Source organism: Micromesistius poutassou, assembly GCF_964030765.1.
Source record: "Micromesistius poutassou genome assembly, chromosome: 1".
NCBI classification, from domain to species: Eukaryota; Metazoa; Chordata; class Actinopteri; order Gadiformes; family Gadidae; genus Micromesistius; species Micromesistius poutassou.
This window is the reverse complement of record NC_140271.1, coordinates 11,286,743-11,304,945: the sequence shown is the minus strand read 5'-3', so window position 1 is coordinate 11,304,945 and position 18,203 is coordinate 11,286,743. Positions and strand designations below refer to the sequence as shown.

The 18,203-nt window shown below is 45.0% G+C and overlaps 1 protein-coding gene across 1 annotated transcript in view; it reads left to right on the top strand.

Annotated features, from left to right (window-relative positions):
• The window catches only part of LOC311347113 (thyroid hormone receptor alpha), an 82,474-nt gene that overhangs the window by 22,769 nt on the left and 41,502 nt on the right, over positions 1-18,203 (top strand). The window contains exon 2 of the mRNA XM_084470015.1: positions 10,446-11,910. The gene's annotated coding sequence lies outside the window, so the exon portion shown is untranslated. The remainder of the gene's footprint in view (positions 1-10,445; positions 11,911-18,203) is intronic.

Here is an 18,203-nt window from a genome sequence, read left to right as displayed (position 1 = left end):
CTGAATGGTTCCACTAGGTAGTATTATTAGTATTCCACGTATATGGATGTAATGTTTGTGCTACGTGCTAAGGGCCTGCTGCGCCATCAGGGGGCCAAACCAAGTAATATTTTAAGTAGAGAGTAAAGCGAGAGCTCAGGAATGTATCTCTAACATCAAAATGCATAATGGTTTTGAAGAGTTAGTTGAAAAGAAGAAGAAAACTATGTTGGAAAAGGGCGGACAACGATCTGGGAACAACTGGGATTGAAAGGCACGCTACGGTGCCAAATAAATAAATGATGACAAACGTAACAACCAGCAGAGCGTCACTACTGATTATAGTTGACATGGAGTAAACAAAAATAAAAGCAACGAGGGAGCGAGAGTGGACGGAGCAGTCTGGGTGTGTGCTAAGCTGGCCTGGAAATCAATAGGTCTGCAGAAAGCATCCCGGAGACACTGGGAGTTTGTCTACCGACAGAAGTTGAGATCAAATAATCCATCGCTTTTGACTGGTGCAAAGGCTCTGCTCGGAATCACTGCAGGAGTGGAGCTCAGTGTGAGTGTTGTCAGTGTGATGGTGGCCCCTGGTGATTCTTCTCATCCGTCACTTGTTGGAGGAAATGTGCCAAAAATGTGGCATTTTTTTATTATGCTACTGCTGTTACTCACGTCTCCCAATTCCCTGGTGTCTCCAGACGCTGCCTTCTTTAGAGTAACTGTCTGTTCCTGTACGTGGACAGCACAGAGTCCTGTATGTCATGGCTCTAGTGGCTGTAGGAGATGGATGGAGGTCCCAGACTTCAAACCCATAATTATTTTTCCACAGTGAACGTTAATAAGTGGAAGTACCGTTGTTAATGACAACCATTAGGGGCTTGTAAGAAAGTGAAATCTTGTCATTTGAGAAACATTTCAATTGATTCTGCCCAGGAAAGAGCCACAAAAACAACATGCATTGTAGCCAACCAAGTAATTTTCCCAGTTAGAGATTATTCTTGCACGAATGTAGAACAGTATACATGCTCAACCATTTTCAGGAGATAATCCCTTAGGATAAATATTTGGCGGCTTATGTATTGTTTTTGTGTGTCTGTGTGAGTGTTGGGGTGGGGGGGGAGGGGTTACAACTTGCAAGCCAAATGAAAAGCACATGGTATTTGGAGAAACTATGACTGTATAATATGCTTCCTTTGTTTGCCATTGGCAGTTCAAATTGGAGCCAGGTCCCTGTTTTTATAAAGGGAACCCACTTCATTGAACTGCTGACTTTGAAAGCCTTAATGCACAACACACACACTCAAAACCAACAACGTGCATGCACACACACCATAACAGAAGTGTGTTTGTGTGCACAAACATGTGTTTTTACTATTCGACATAGAAACGGAGACGTCGACTCGGTTTGATGTGGTTTGTCCCGGTTTGTGGCTAATATTGTTCGCTCGGTCAACTGGAGCATTTTAAAATGCCTGCCTCTGTTGTGGTTGCTTTTAAGTCCATTTGTGCCATTTCTCCTTTGCCTGACGGGGACAGTGACCGTTGGAGTTCAGACATGTCAACCCAAAAATAAAAGGGGTTTTGATTGGCTAAATCTGCACAGCTGGTGAGCAATAAGTGATGATAAGCTAATTGCTGTCATCTTAATCTAGCTGAAAATATGTGTGATTCCTGTAAGGGAGTACAATTGAAGTGCTTCAAGTGGAAAATAAAAAAATAAAACCATTTGAAGTACTGGGGATTTGGTTCATTAGGAAACAAAAAATATTTGAGTTGAAAGAATCTGTCACTACTCATGTCAAAGTCTACCTCTAAACCCAATGTGACATCCTGTGGTGGATGTCATGAGTAAAGAGGGGGAAGTTCAAAAAAAACAAATCAAATCAAATGCAATATTCTTACAGCCCAGTTCATAGTCTGCTCCAGAAGTCAATTATGGATGGGTTTAAGAGCACACTAGTATTGAAAATGATTGCCATTTCATTTTATGTCAAAGTTCAGAGCGAGTGTAGCTGATATTGTCAAGATATATACAGTTCTGGGAGTTTGTTTCTCCCATTTTTATTAACCATCTAAATATATCCTGAGCCCCGACTGCAGCCTACGTTACCATTTGTTGCCTTGAATTTGTCGGCCTCAGTATACTAGTAGGGATGTTCCTTAACACTAAGTCACTGACGGTTAACCAGGCTTTTTGTGACAGTAGTCGACTAGCATTAAAAAGAGAAAATATCTAGAAATCTGTTCAAATGTAGTCCATTACAATATCAGGCCTAACGTGAACCGGACAATATTCACCCATTATTATTATGAAAGCAATTTTAAATGCTTAAAGCTAGGGTAGGGAATTTGGAGACAGCAGCCAGAGTTATATAGATTTTGAAAATCCCAGCCCTCTTTAGTCCTCCTCTAAAACACTCGATTAGGTGGCTTTAGCAATAGGCCTAAATAAATCTAAATGATCATCCAAAATAAATCCTTGTGTTGTCAAGACATGATAACAATGAACGCCAGACCACAGTTACTAACTGGAGCAAATCCTACCTATCCATTCATACTAGTTTGCCTTGTCAATGTAAATCTTTGGAAAGCCTTTGTTTGTCAGCTGTAGGCGGACAATTAGAGAAATAGGGTTTGCGCTAGTGTCTCATTAAATGAGTTGGCCTGCTGAAATCACACCATGTGTTCTTCTCTTGTGTTATTATTTCACTGTTCTTCCAGTCTCTATCGCTGAAATGCTAACCCCATACTGTGTCTGCTGCTCAGCTTTACATAGATCTGTTTACAATTCAAGTCATGTCACAGATATTAATATGCATGTTTTAGTCTAAGGCATATCTGCTTGGCAGCAACGCACAACTGTTTTGTGTGATACGACGGAAATTCATAAGATAAACTTGCATCATTAATATGCAATTAAAGTCAGTTACAACCAACAATAAACGTGTTTGTAAGTGTGAACCGTTCCTGAGTGTGTGCATTCAACCGTGCCCTATATATCCATCCTCTGCTGCGCTATTAAACGGTTGGTTGGTCTCTTAAAAACATTCACTGCTGTGCCGTGATTCCTTTTAGCATATTTATGCCGCTTGTTAATTCGTTAGCAGAGAGGTTTCACATTGTATAGCTGCTGCACCGCACTCCTCACCCGACACGTCTTCTGTCTGATTGAGTCCAATCATCGTCAATTTGAACAGGTTATGGACTATGTAATTTATTGACATTTACTGGTGTTAACAGGGTGTATCAACAATCCCGGCCACTAACTTAATGGGGAATTTGATGTAGAATGAGGCCCCAGACGTGTAGCTTTATCTGACGTTGTCGAACAGAAGCTATGTATTTTGGGTATTGTAATCTCTCTTTCTTTCTACTTGCATATTTCTCTCTCTCGCTCTTTCTACTTGCATATTGCTCTCTCTCTCTCTCTCTCTCTCTCTCTCTCTCTCTCTCTCTTTCTATTTGCATATTGCTCTCTCTCATTCTTTCTATTTGCATATTGCTCTCTCATTCTTTCTACTTGCGTCTCCTGTAGCCTCCTAGTTAGTACTAGTACTTGCTTTCTTCGCTTCCTGCCCTCACTACTCTTTAGGTCTATAGAAGATAGATAGACACATGTACATATCGTTGTAGAGTTTTGTTCATTAAGTAACCAGTCTTCAAAACAAACTTATCTTTTAAGGCCTACCTTCGTACTTTTCTGGGGGGGGGTTCAGTCATTTGGGGTTAATGGCATGTTACTATAACATTGGGTGCCTTTTTTGGCTTTGGCGACATATACTTGACCCACTGGAAAATCTGTCAAAGAGTTCCAGGAGAGGTACGTATTCTTATCCAAACCAAAATATCACTTAATAACCAGTAAAATAGAGACCCGGTCTGGCCCGGAATAGTGGCTCAATGTGAGCGGGGCGGTGTGATTCCCGCTGGGCCACTGGGTGGGGTCAGTGACAAGACCAGGGCTTGGAACACAATAATCAGCACAAGAGTGGTGCGGGGGCTGTGCTGTCGGCCCCCCGGCCGCGGCAGCACGCATGGGCTGACCGGACCCCCGGGCTCACCGGACCCCTGGGCCTCTTGTCCATTCACACGCTCTGCCCGGTCCGGGGTCGGCTTGTGGGCATGACCCGTGGCACGTCCTGGCACGCGGTGGACGGGTTTGAATCAAAACCCGACACACAGACTTACTGTCTTCTCCGTTTGGCCTGAGACAATCATGTCACTCCCTGAATCTTGTGGTCGGAAAAGCAAAGCTGAGCATAGACAAGCCAGTTGGTTAAGCTGAGCGGTCAAGGCCGTGATTGTTTTTACACGGGTGATTATGTTGACTGATGGACACTTTGTACAGGTTATCGTTGTGTTCATCATAAGAATCGGATGTTAGAAGGCTCATTAGTCTCGTGAACATACGCAAGTGGTATAAGTGACCACGACTGTTCGGTTAATTGAAAAATGGTCAATTGAATCAGAGTATTGTCATGTATTGTAGCGGTCTCTGAGCTGCCAGTACATCACCGTGCTGAGGAGGGGGCAGGGTCAGGGGTCAGCCTGTATGAGCCTTCAGACGGCACAGGTAGAGGAAATGTGCCAAACCAATGTTGAGGAGGCAACACCATGCGAGAGTGGGGTGGTATCATGGCTGAACGATCAATCAAATTCAAATCTAAATCGTGATGTAATAGAACGCAATATGCAAATCACTTTTTTTTTTTGTGATTTGTTACCGTTACTGATCGTTGTTCAGCCCCAAGTTGTATTCTCTGAGTAGTTTGGCCTTGTTAACACTTGAATTGCTGCTAAATAAGTGTATCAATAAAGCCCTTCCGTGCATGCTGCACACTTAAGCAATAGATCACGACATGCTGTGGTATGTTCTCATTATACCACAGTTAAGGGGCATTGTCCGTCCCGACACGCAGCGGAGGGACAGCGACCCCCTAGTTTGGCCTTGAGTAGTTTGGCCTTGTTAACAAGGCCAAACTACTCAATTTTGAAAAAACAAGAAAGTTGGAAAAGCATTTTTTTTAATGAATACAAAAAAGTAGTCCCTCCTGGCTGCCTGCAAAGTGTACGGCGGTTGCTATGCAACACACGGTAGCGTCCTTCAGAGAGCAGGCTAGGCTAGAGACGGTAGCTTGGTTCACCGGCAATTTAGCCTACTATCGAGTTCACTCACCGTGTGCCTATTGGTGTACAACATTTCCACCCTCTCCAGCAATCAAGATATTTTTAGGCTTCAGTGAAGTATGCTATTGCTTTTATATATAAATAAACAACAGTTCAAGTTAGGCGCGGAGTGATACTGAACTGAACGGGCATCATAGCTGTGTGTATACGCTCATTATACAACAGTTAGGAACCAATCAGATTGCTTGATTTAAGCCACCCGTTTTATAGTCTTATTTATACGTCGGCAACTGACTAGCATTCACAGAAAAATGTTAGATGGTTTGAAAATTCCAGAACATGCACAAAAAAGGACACTGTGTGCAACATGGGAGATATTTTTGGCCGCTTGCAACAGCCACTGCCTGGCTGTGCGCGCCTCATAGCCTGCAGCTGTACCGTACAGTCTGTACATCGCTGTTACCTCATACCCCCCCCCCCCCCTCCCCCACTCTCCCCTCCCCTACATACACACATCTTTAGGTCATGACGGTACCTGACAACCGGTTCTCCAACTGTCAGGTCAGCTTATCCTGGGTTGTGTGCTGTTATTGTTAGCATAGCCAGTATATAATCTGGCCATAGATTCAGTCTATTGACACAGCATGATAGCAGCAGCAAACCCAGGCGTCCTGTGTCCCAGTGCGGCGCTGCGATGTGTGTGACCTGTTGTTGTTGTCGTTGTGTTAGGAGGCCCTGCATCAGAGCAGAACAGAAGCATCTCTGGTGGGTTACGCTGTGCACCTCAGATACTGATTTGTTACGTCCAGGTGATTGTTTTCAGGTTCAAGTCTCTGATTTAACTGCGATCTGTGCTTTGGACAAAATAGACAAGTTTGTGTTCTTCTGGCTGTTGATGGTTTAAAAACTTGAGGGTTAGGGTTAGCCAAAAGTACCAAAATTACAGTATATATACAGTTTATTTGCAGAACAACAAGTCCATTTGCCCTTAGTCTTTTGCTCTTTGATAAAGCCGTCTCAGTTCAATGATGGCAGAGATTTTTTAGCTTGCCTTTATGTACTCTTCAGAAACATAAACCTGTAACACGGGAATTCCTTCTATAGAAAATGTTGTGACTGGAAACATACAAATGCCTGCGGGCCAAGAATTGAGGGGCATTCAAAAGTGTGAGATGTAAGACGGCCTCCTTTTGTGTGGGTTTGGTTCAGTTTATGGCCAAACACTTGTCCTTTGTTCCAGCTGACCCAATTCATTCCAGGGCTTGACCAATAAACACCCCGGTCAAACATGCAGCCCTCACAACCCAAAACGCCCCATTATACACGTTTTAATTAGGATTGTTTTGCTTTCAGTAACGGCCTGACAGACTTGTTGTTCCAAAATGCATTAACGACCCAATACTTCCCCTGGTGTGTGATCGGAATATACTCGCCACTCCATAACCGCCGCAGTTCATTCCCGCCGTACGTGCTTGTAAACAAGGCACGCGAGCCGTCTCTCTGCAACAAACCAGGCGGTCGTAAGTCTTGCATGCCAGAGACGGGAAGCGAGCGCGGCTGTGACACGCCCCGACACGCCACACACTGATTGGACACACACTTAAAACAAGTGTCAGAAAAGTGTGGTTGTAGCGGCGGCTGTGGATAACTGAATGCAAAACTCTTGCTGCCAAGCGGTTCCACAGATCACCTGCCAACAGAGTGCCGCGCGCTGTTGATTCAACACAATGTGCGGGGTTGAGCAAACACACACAAACACCCTAAGATGGCTGCAGCGATTGTACCCTGGCTGTCGGGCTGTATTGACGCTGATTGATTTGATCGAGGTGTGCTTTAATTAGGGTTGGGTATACCCTAACCCTAACCCTAACCGTTACCAGGGCATGAGGCAGAGGTGCTACCCAGGTTGGGTTTGCCGACAAAGAATAAGAAAATTGTTGGGCTCATTTGGGGAGCATATTTGACAGAAAAAAAATGACGGTGCCCCATTCAACATTAAATTCAACATAAGAAAAAAGACAAATTAGCAATTAACAAGCACACAAATCAGCCTCATCACCAAACAAATCCGACACAACAGCACGCACAAACACAATACCTTGTTATTTGGAACTGGCATTCAAACAGAAATAGACACATGAACAAAGCCTTTCTAACAACACTGACGGGTTGTAACATTAGTTAAGGAACCCTTTTTAAAAAATGATATGTGCTTGGATGCAAAAAACACAATATTCACCTGTTTGAACCACAGAGAAAAATCAGGCTCATCTCATATTCCTGCTGTAGAGAATGAAACACGACTGGAGGAAATTCCTTGATGAGAATTGCCGCTCTTTGGCCGCTTTGGCAGCGCCTTCCCCGGCGCACTGTGCTGATTTACGACACACCACCACCACATCAGTATTTTCGCAACGGCAGCAACAAATGGCAGAAATCCACAGAGTGCAGCGCTGGTTTTTTGAAAGCACGGCTCGTAATTCTCTGTGCAGTAAAACCCTGGGCAGCCAACGGTACCTTTTTTTCTGTACTTCTCTCTGTAATGACAAAGACGTCGTTTCCGTTGTAAAACGTAACTCGAGGCCTCTCCTTTTCAACATTGTTATTTATTCAGAACATTTGACACACCACACAAAATGAAACGACCCGACCCGAGCTCCACAACCTCCGGTGGTCCCAGTCTGTCCCCGTAGTGGGAGACCGCTGTCGTGTGTCTGTGGAGGAAAACACGTGTGATATCCTTTCCAGGATCTAGTAGTCGTAGCAGCGAGGGTCTACGGCGGGGTCTCGACGTCTCCTGAGCCAGGCTCACCCCCCCACCGTGCTCAACCTCACCTGGCCCATAGTCCCACGAGGGCAGGGGTGAGGGTGGGACTGGAATGCACTGTCAATGAAAGCTAGAGTGTTAACGATACGACTGACGAGCGGATAGCCGTTGATATTGTTAACTACAAAGATAGTAATTAATTGTAATTCAAGAAAAAAACGATTACGCATGTTAAAACTAAAACCGTTTGCTAATGCTACTTAAATTGAAGCGTGTGCGTGTGTCCAGCTCATTTGCGTTCCCTTACTGTAGTAAGGGAACGCATATGTGTCACATATCTGAAAGCCACGCCTTTAGTTATGTGTTTTGTGTTTAACCAGGCGTTTTCCAGGTCAGCTTTAAATTACACATTACACATCTATTTCAGGGAGCGTTGCCTGGTTCTCTTTACTATGATTTCAGTGATGACATTGCTATGCGTTCAGCCTCGCCCTCTATACATAATATAGTTTGTTGTTTAGTTTATTTAAATGGCCATTGAAAAATCTAATAATTCAGAGAGATTTCCGGTCGACTGGTCGACTAGTAACGGAAACACTATATAGTAGCAGCTAAAGAATCAACATTCACTTTTATTTGAGTGAACTGATGGTATGTGTGTGTGTGGGTGTCTCTGTCTCTGTCTCTGTCTCTGTCTCTGTCTGTCTGTGCATTATGGTGTCTTCATGATGTGTTAGGATCATCTAGGTGGAACCAATTAGAGCAGTATTATACTAACTGGTTAAACCAAGACAACCTAGATAAAACAGCCATTGGCATGTAGTTGCACATTTCTCTTTGCTTCTATGTGCATTTCATGCGAGTGAAAGATCCAAGACCATTATAAGCAGACACGCACGTATGATAGTTGTGCTTAGTGTGTTAGGGACACATCCATGTCCATGGAGTGGCTTTTGTACAGTGCGAGTGAGTTTGTTATGCGTTTTTTCTCTCTTCATGTATGCCCATGTAGTGGTCCTATGTTGGCCATCAGCATCAGGACACCCACTGATTTTCATGTTATGTGCGCATACTAAACAGGTAGCTCTGCTCCGCAAAGAGTTAAAAAAAATTGAATTAACCTTTATTACACACTTGTTGTTCGGTGTGTTACACACCAAACACCAAACACGCAGTCCTTGACATTCTTAATGCAATTTATTTTGACGTAAAGGGCCATAGCCACTGAGCTATTTCAGTTATAAGGTATGTGTGTGTTTGTGTGGGTGTGTGGAGAGATGGGGCTCCATTATTGCTATTTCGAGATTAACAAGGCAGACAAAACTAAATCCATTTTTTAGGAAATGGTATGTAAAACATACAATGTTGGTTAATACATATTGGTTAAATGCTTACTGATTAATCATTACCATCCCTAGTCTGCAGGTATCGAGACTCATTGTAGAATACTAAACTGTTGACATCATCTCATGAAATGGGGGCCCGCCCAGTGACACCTAAACATACTTCTTTTTGGGCTAGACCATTAGTGCGAGGTAGATTTGTCCTAACTACTAACTAAAGGCTTTGTTTTTACTATGACCACACCTTTCAAATGCATTCAGTAGTACATTTATGTTATACAGTATAAGTGGTATTTATCTTCATAGTACACAGTGCAGGTGGTAATGTCATGTGGGTGGGGCTAAATGCCAGAAACCTCAATGTTATCTTGGTGGAAGCAACTGAATGGTACCCTCCAACAGAGGGTGCTGTGTATTTTCCTATAGTCAATTTACATTAAGTCTGGCCAGCCTGTCAAACCCTCATCTGGGATCCAGCAGTCCTACTATGTTATAGCAGAACTACTGGGTGAGGACAGCGCAGAGCCTGGGCAGGAAACCAGAAACTGTGAGGGGCGGAGCAACACCTTGGGCGGTTTCCTTTTCGTTGCGGTGATATCCTACAGAAGAAAACTCATTTCGCTCGAGTGAATTGAATTGATTTGAAACCTTTGCAGAGATTTTACTGTTGATTATGCTGGCCCATTACACACATTACGCCAGCAACAACCAGCAACGGGTCGAAACAAATATGCAGGGAAAGAGAAGTGAACCACCCCAGATTTGTGCTCGTCTTCCATCAGACTTTAGATATTGATCAAAATGTGATTTGCGAGAATGGCAGATCAAAAGATAAACGTATCCAAAAATCATAACGTAGTATCTTGATGTTTATTTTAAAAAACGGCACACATATTGAATCTGCCCTCCAAAATGGTTGTGAAATCAAATGGTGACGACGTTGCCGACTCCTGTCCTTAAACCCAAGATAGATATCCAGTCTCTCCCCCAGGTGACCTCTTCCTGCCCCGTCCAGAACTCTGCCAGCCCGAGGGTATTTCCGGTCCCCACCTGCGGATATGTGGTTGTTTCATGTTTTGGTCTATTTAAAGTCGCCACAAACGCCAGCTAAAGAACTTCTCCTCCCCTCCTGAAACCCTTTCCCCCGGCCCACTGCGCCCCGGTTGCGAAACATGTGATCGCTTACTGACATCTTTCTTCTTTGTTGTGCTTCTGTCCCTTCACAGACGGAGCCAAGTGAGGAGGTGCGCCCGTACCATGACGACACACTCAGACCGTGGACTCACAAAGCAAACCCTTGTCTTTTTCTAACCCGCAGCACTCTCACGTCTCTGCCATACCTCCGGGTGTCGGGTCCACCCCGTCTGCGTCTGAGCTACCCTGTGTTATCCCTGGCGTGTTCCTGGCATCCTTTTCTTTTTTTTGTGTGAGTCGGCTATTTCGGACTACGGTGCATTGTTAGAGATACTTCCCTGTGCATACCTCAGGGATAATCCGCCCCACCGCCTACCTCCTCCTCCTCCTCCTCCTCCTCAGTGGAGCTCAAACCATCTCCCCTTTACTGCACCCACAACAACAACCACAACAACAACAACAACAACAACAACAACAACAACCTCTCACCGCTGTTACCGTGACAACCTCTATCAAACCTCGATGACATCGCCGCACTGTAACGCCGTCGTGATGACCACCAGCAACCGACTTGCGACCTCTTCGGAACACCTGCTAGCTCAGCGGCGCTGCTAGCTCAGCGGCACTCCTAGCCCCGCCTTCCAACACCGGAGACCCTCTAATAGTACAGATTACAGCGCTGGTATTATTGTCCTTCGCCGGGAAGTTCCACGCAAGATCCAGCCACTACGCTGAACATTATCTCCCTCTCTCTCTCTCTCTCTTTCTCTCTCTCTCTCGCTCTCTCTGTTTCTCTGTCTATCTATCTCTATCTCCAACTCTTTGTGTCTCTTTCTAGCTCTCTCTCTCTCTCTGTGTCTCACAGTCTCTCTCTCTCTTTCTCTCTCTCTCAATAACAAACACGCTAGAGGCAGTGGCGTAGCCCAACTTTGGAAGCGATGCTTCCATAAACCACCCGTGCTATTTCAGGTTTTTTTCCTCAGCAGGCCTACGTGGCCGACAGCGTAACGACCTAGCTTCCGTTTGCCTTGACACCAGCAATAAACACGGGGGCGATCGGGAGGCCGGAGCCCGCCGAGGGCTGGTGATGATACAGGGAGAGAGTCAGGCAGATTCACCCTCATCATCGCGGAACGACCGCAGTGACACGTCAAGGAGCCCAGTGCTGTGACCGTACAAACGGCAGCCTTTAACCACCACACACACACACACACACAGGCGCACACGCACACGCGCGCGCACGCAGACGCACAGACCTATCCAGAGGGGCCGAAGAGGGGGGGAGACCAGCGAGGCAGAGTGGTGCATCGTGGGACATATTTATCAGCTCCTCCCCCATTTACCACAATAAACAATGGAAGGTGTTTGGGGAATTGGCGCCGAATAAACCCCAGCCGGGCAATTGACTGAAGTTCCCCTGACCCTTTTCGGGTGGGATTTAAATAAGGAATTGGAATAAGAAAGAAGGGGCGATAGAAGCCATTCAAACGAGGAACAGAGGGACAACCATTAAAAAAGCAGATCAAGCCACAAGACGGGGAAAGAAGCCACACTAAGGTGAGTTTTCCGCCCCTTCTAACCGTCCTGAGGTGTTCTGTTGGCTGTCTGGTCCCCCCATTCAAAGCTTTAGATGCTGCTGCTGGTAGAGGTAGTGGTGAGTCGGGGGGGGGGGGGGGGGGGGGGGGGTAATGAAGTGCCTGGGGCCTCACTTTGGATGGATGCTGTGTTCAAGATTGTCAGAGAATTGAATGTCGGCTGTGCGCTGCCTGCCACTCCACCGACCGGCAGTGCACTCCCCATCACTCAGCCGTCCAGTACCTTCAACGCGCAGGCCGGCAAGCCCGATTCTGTGGTCCTTTGAAGTTCTGGAAACACTGTGATTTTACCTGAATGGATTTTCCAGGAGTGTCCACTGGAGCACACCCCATGGAGCTGGGCTCAACTGGCACAAAATTCTTCAATTAAAGCGAACCTCGACTGCAATTGCCTTACCGAAATTGGTGGTAATCATCACCATTGGTTATGGTTTACTTTTAAAATGGCTGTAAGGCAGCACCATGCATAAAACCAAAACTTAATCGGTCACAAGCCACAGAGAGACGAGTGTCGGCAGGTGGACCTAGAGGGTAGGAAGGCAGGAACACTGACAGGGATTGAGGAAGGAGACGAGGAGACGAGGAGGAAGCCCTGATGATGAAATGGAGATACAAAGGGGGTGAGCCCCTGAGAAGTTTTCAGTTGAGCTACTTATTCTCTGGAGAGCATGCATGTTATCAGCATCGGCATTCACAGTCTGCTCACGACGCACCATAGTCCGTCGTCCTTACGTTACCACGGTAACTGCAGAAAGCTCTCCCCCCCCCCCCCCCCCCCCCCCCCCCTCACAAGCAGCTACCTGAGGTTGGGATGTGGACATAGAGCGACGAGGCTGGCAAAAAATGAATACTGTTTTGTTAGGGGTGTAATGAGGCGTATTTGTACCAAAATTTTTCGGTACGGGTCTAACGGTTCAATGCACGTTTCATTTCAGTATGAAAAAAAAAAAGAGAAAGTTTTTATGGATTATTCAAATTCTAATTCAAAAAACTTTATTTGTCCCCAAGGGGCAATTGAAGACAGACACGCAAAGCAGCAACATTTACACAGGACAAGCTTAGTTGCAACATACGACAAGACAATTGTGTTAGTTACTGACTGATAAGAAACACAAGGCATAGTTATTGTATCATATCTTGTCTTGTCCTGATGTTTTGTGTTGAGGACCACAATGAAAATAAGTCCTGGACTTTATTGTGTTTTTATCCTCAATTGTATTTGATGTCTTTCCATTTGTGTAAGGCATTTGTTTGATACAATTTAGTAAATCAAATCAAAATGAAATTGCTTAATAAAAAATAAAATCATAAAAACTGCTGTACCGAAAAACATACCGAACCGACTTAAAAACCGAGGTACGTACCAAATCGTGACTTTTGTGGGGGGGGGGGGGGGGGGGGTGTCGATTAGGACAAAAACTTGCTTGTGGATATTGTGTGTGGATATTTTAAAAAGCACCAAGGCTTGCCTTTATGCATCTCCCCACGTGTCTCCACATGTCCTTGAAATGGCGTTGAAAGCACCAGCCTTGAGAGAGAACTCATACATATAGCCTGCCGCAATCGGCAATCTGCAAAATCACTTCTGACCCCGTCCTTGTTTCACACATAATAAACCCATTAACGAATGTAGCACAAGGCTACTAGGCATGTTTGAGCAATAGACTAGCGATTTATTATGACCTTCATAAGCTTGCTATTTATAACTTTGCCTAAGTAAGCTAGGCTAGACCTATGAGCTGTAATGAGTTGTTCAATGTCTGTCAGTGTTATGTCTGGCCATCGGTTGGCATTAATTGAGTGATTTTGACGGTTTCACAGTGAGACGGAGTGACGTAGCCAGCTAGCTTGAGAAAGACATAATCATTTCACCGTATTCATTTGTGCTCATTCAACCTGCTTTTTGAGGTTGTGGCGTAAGAAAGAAATCTGCAAGCACTTCATTCCTGGACCATAAAGCAATGAATGTAAGGCACATTTTTGGGCGAAGAATATACTGAGAAATCAATCAGGCATTCAATTGGGAAGTCATGAAATTCTCCATCTTAAAAGGAAAGGCGCGGACATTAATCACAACCTCGATCAGTGGCAGTGAGAAAAATGTGAATCAGTGTGAAGAAAAATAGGCAAGCGCTGATAACAAGAGACCTATCATGAGAAAGTGGTGATATGGACACATCAATATTATACCCCACCATGATATACCCTTTTATTGAAATATCACCCAATCCTACTCATCCACCACTGGTGGATGAGTAGATGATTGGGTGATATTTTGATCGCCCTGCAGTTCGTGCCCATTGTGCAGTGATGTGTGACTGCAGTTCATGAATATCAACCCTCTCCCGCTTTCAGACTTCATAATATTACCACCTTTAATTTGGAGCCGCTCAAAGAGCATTCAAGTCTTGGTGTCCTTGAGCATAACATCAATATTTAATTTATATATGTATAAAAAAAATCTTAAATAAATATATATATATTTATATATAAAATCCTGCACACCTGTATCCTAATAATATCAAAGTAATATCAAATAACAAAGTAATATCTAACATCTATTCATACCGATGTATATATAAATGCATGAATTCTTTAGTGTGGATTCATACATTCATGCAATGTTGTTGGATTTAAATGTACTTTGCTCAGTCCAACATGAGACAGAAAGCAAAGGCACCACGGGAGCCTTAAGAATCCCCCGTCTTGGAAGGTATCCCCTGAAAGGCCGGGTCTAGAGTCAGGCTGGGTCTGAGAGGATAGAGAGTCTTAACTCCGAAGAAGTACAAGGCAATTAACAGGCACTGCACAGGGGCATGCGCACGGGTTCACACACACACACACACACGCACACGCACGCGCACGCACGGACGCACACGCACGGGCACACACGCACGGGCACACACGCACTCAAAGTCAAAAGAACATGCTGTTTCTCTTGTGAACTTAGCTTTTGCCTTAACCCTCTTAGATTGAGATAAGACCATCAAGACCAGGATGGGTCTCTGAGTGGATTAGCTGCGTGGAAAAACCCACTAGTCTAGTCCTTAAGAAAGTGAACTTCAAACTTGAACAAAGAAGTCTTCAGCCCACCTCTATTGCAACTATTTAATATTCTCCTCTTCCTCCTCCGGATGGATCATACCGTCAAAGCTTTGCTGATTGGTGGTGTTTTTACACTGTAGGTTACTCAAGTGACTGGCTAGGCTAATAAGCTAGTAGATCAGCCTATCACTATTCACTCAATAGGCCAATCTACGGTTGCCTTGCACTTGTGGGAAATGGCACTTATCAATGCACAACACATGCTAAGATGGGCAGTGTTCGACATCTCCATGGGAGTTTCCCTTGTGGAACACAATCTATAAGTTCCACCTTCACTTTTAGCTCTATATGCATAATGCAGCTTTGCATTGTGCTAACACGTCTAGCATGCAGTGGCGTTAGCGTAGTAGCCTTTATACTAGTCGCATGACATTTGTATCTATCTGAAATTAGGGAAAGATAACTGATGCTGGTTACTATTTATAAGTGTGTGTGTGTGTGTGTGGGGGGGGGGGGGGGGGAATTATAAGAGAGCACACACATACAAACACACACATTGGAATCCTAACAATCAGGTCTACGCACGCACACACAAACACGCAAAAATTGAAACATGGACACCTAGAGTGCATAGAACAGGTGTTGCAGCAGTGTACATTCACAGACCCAATTACACACACGTCTTTTGTGTGTGTGTGGGTGTGTGTGGGCATATGTTTTTGTGTATTCAGTTACTTTATTCTATGGCTGAGTAACATAATATTGAATACAAAATGGTTGGCCTCGGAAATCCTATGGTTACTAAATAGGCTTATATAAAATGCAACGTAATATCAGAATGTAGCAGTTTTGCCCTTCGATCCAGTCGAGTGAAAACATACCAGGTAAGCAGATTTACATTCTTGCTGCCAAATGTTTGTGGGCATTTTTCAAACAGCATCTCTATTGTTGTGAGTGGGAAAAAACCGTCTAGCGTTGTACTTTGTGTTTCAAGAGAAATTTGTGGGTTTATTCATTTTTCGCTGTTGTCGGAGAGTGACCAAAAATACGACAAGACGGGAAGCAACTTTGCCTTTGAGCCAGGTCACAGCGAGATGTTGCTATTAAAACCAAGCTTAATCGTTTTTTAAACTTGACAAAATATCTCTTTTGCCGTCACGTCCCCTCGTTGTGTCTTCCCGCCATGGGGTCGGCGCGGCTCATCCAATCAGAGAGCCCGATTCCCTCGGGGCGATCGAGTCATGGTTGGAGGCCTTATCTCAAATACACTTCAACAAAAGCAGATACGTACATTGAAAAGTCACATTTCTAGGTTTACCACGGCTATCTCCGAAAGGTGAACAACATCTTTCAATACGGACGAAGGTTGGAATCCGTCGGTTGAGCTCTCAGTGTAGTAAACGACTAACGGTAAACACCACGCACTACGTGCAGATTTCCGATGTGTTTTGAATCGGCTGCTGTTTAGCCCATCTGTGCTGCCCCTGTGTCCCCGGCCCCCCCATCGCTGCCGTCACACCAGCGACTGGCAGTCGTGGCGGCCGTGTGTGTGAGTGTACGGTGGGTGGTTACGACGGTGCCATAGTAAGCCCCCAGACTAGTCTCTGGGGTCTATCTTAATTGGATCCTATCGCTGAGGGCTGGTGTGACACACTTTTTCAATTATCCGACCACAGTGATCTGGATGACTTTTCTTCTCTTGTTTTGTGCTCTTTGCCCAATCAAAAGTCAGGGAAATAAATTAAAGAGGGACAAAGAGAGTGTGGTTGCAGTTGTGCTACCATATGAGATGATTTGATTACTTTGAGTTAGTGTTATCTTGTTTCCTCTGTGTGTGTTTGTGTTGGTGTGTGTGTGTGCACTGTGTATGTGTGTGACTACACTTAATAGCAGTTGTCTTGAGTTAGTGTTATCTTGTATGTTAGTGGGAGTGTGTGTGTGTGTGCGTGTGTGCACACTGAATACCACTTGTCTTGGTTTGGTTTATTTGGTGTTCCACAATCATCACTTTCCTTCTCCCCTGAGGGATCCTCCCACACACGCCGTTTCTCATTCGCATCCTCCTCTTCATCCACACTTTTTGTTGGCATGCTGTTGTGACGTGTTCAACCTCTCCTCCGTACCCTCTCACCGCCTGTTCCTCCATCTTCAGTCTCCCATTTGCTCTACATCAACCCTGACCAAAACCCGCTTGTGGCGGCTGACTGATTTGATTTATCGTGTGTTGCGTTGCGTCAAATGTTGAATCAGTGAGGATTATCCTCAGGGGACGAAAGGAGAAGTGTTGTAATTCTCCAAAGTCCAAGGAGCCTTGATTGAGCCATTCCGCTAGGTCAGTAATGTGGAAACCCCCCCCAAATATGAATTTACGATCATGTAAATGAACTCCACTTGTTTTCTAGCCCAGTGCGTCTTGCCAGAGCACTCGTAATGTAGGACTCTTTGTTACTGTGACGTGTAGCATGTGGGCGCTAGGTCCTCCGTGTAGCACACTTAGCGTGCCAATAATAACGCACAGCAGCGTTGACACCTGGGTTCAGAGATTGCTTTGGGGTTGGCATCTCTCAGACAGCCTCGCGGCTGAAGCACAAACAACTACAACCTTGCAACGCAACGTGAGCCAAAAAAAGCGGCGCGAAAATGTGGCTGGGGATGAAACGAGCGAACAATCGGGCCGAGAGGCGATAAAAAGGAGACGGCGCGCCCCCGAGTGAAACGACTTGGCGGCCGCAGTTGCAAACACATGGCCATCACAGACACACGCTCCGCTGTGCTGTGCTGTGCACTCCTCGTCTGTTTCCCGTGCTAAGTCTCGCGGTCTGGCTCTGCCTTTGGGCTGTGTAAGCGGAGCGGTAGCCACATGGTGGTGACAACATGATTTAACGCAACCATCACAACGCGCTCTCGCTCTCTCTCTCCCTCCCCTGCAACTTGTCTGCATTGCATGTGCCTGCGACTGCTACTACAAGGACACATTCCTGCGTGTGTTTCCAAAACGGGAAAGCTGTCTGCTATTCCATTGGCTTCCTGAAATAGCAATGGATTTATAACCAGCAAACGTTTATGTGTGTATATATATATATATATATATATTAGGGTTGCACGATAACTTTTTTTTTAACCGATACCGATAACTTTCAGCTCCTAAAGGCCGATACAGATAACCGATAACACACACACATATCCATATATATGATCATGACCTAAGAT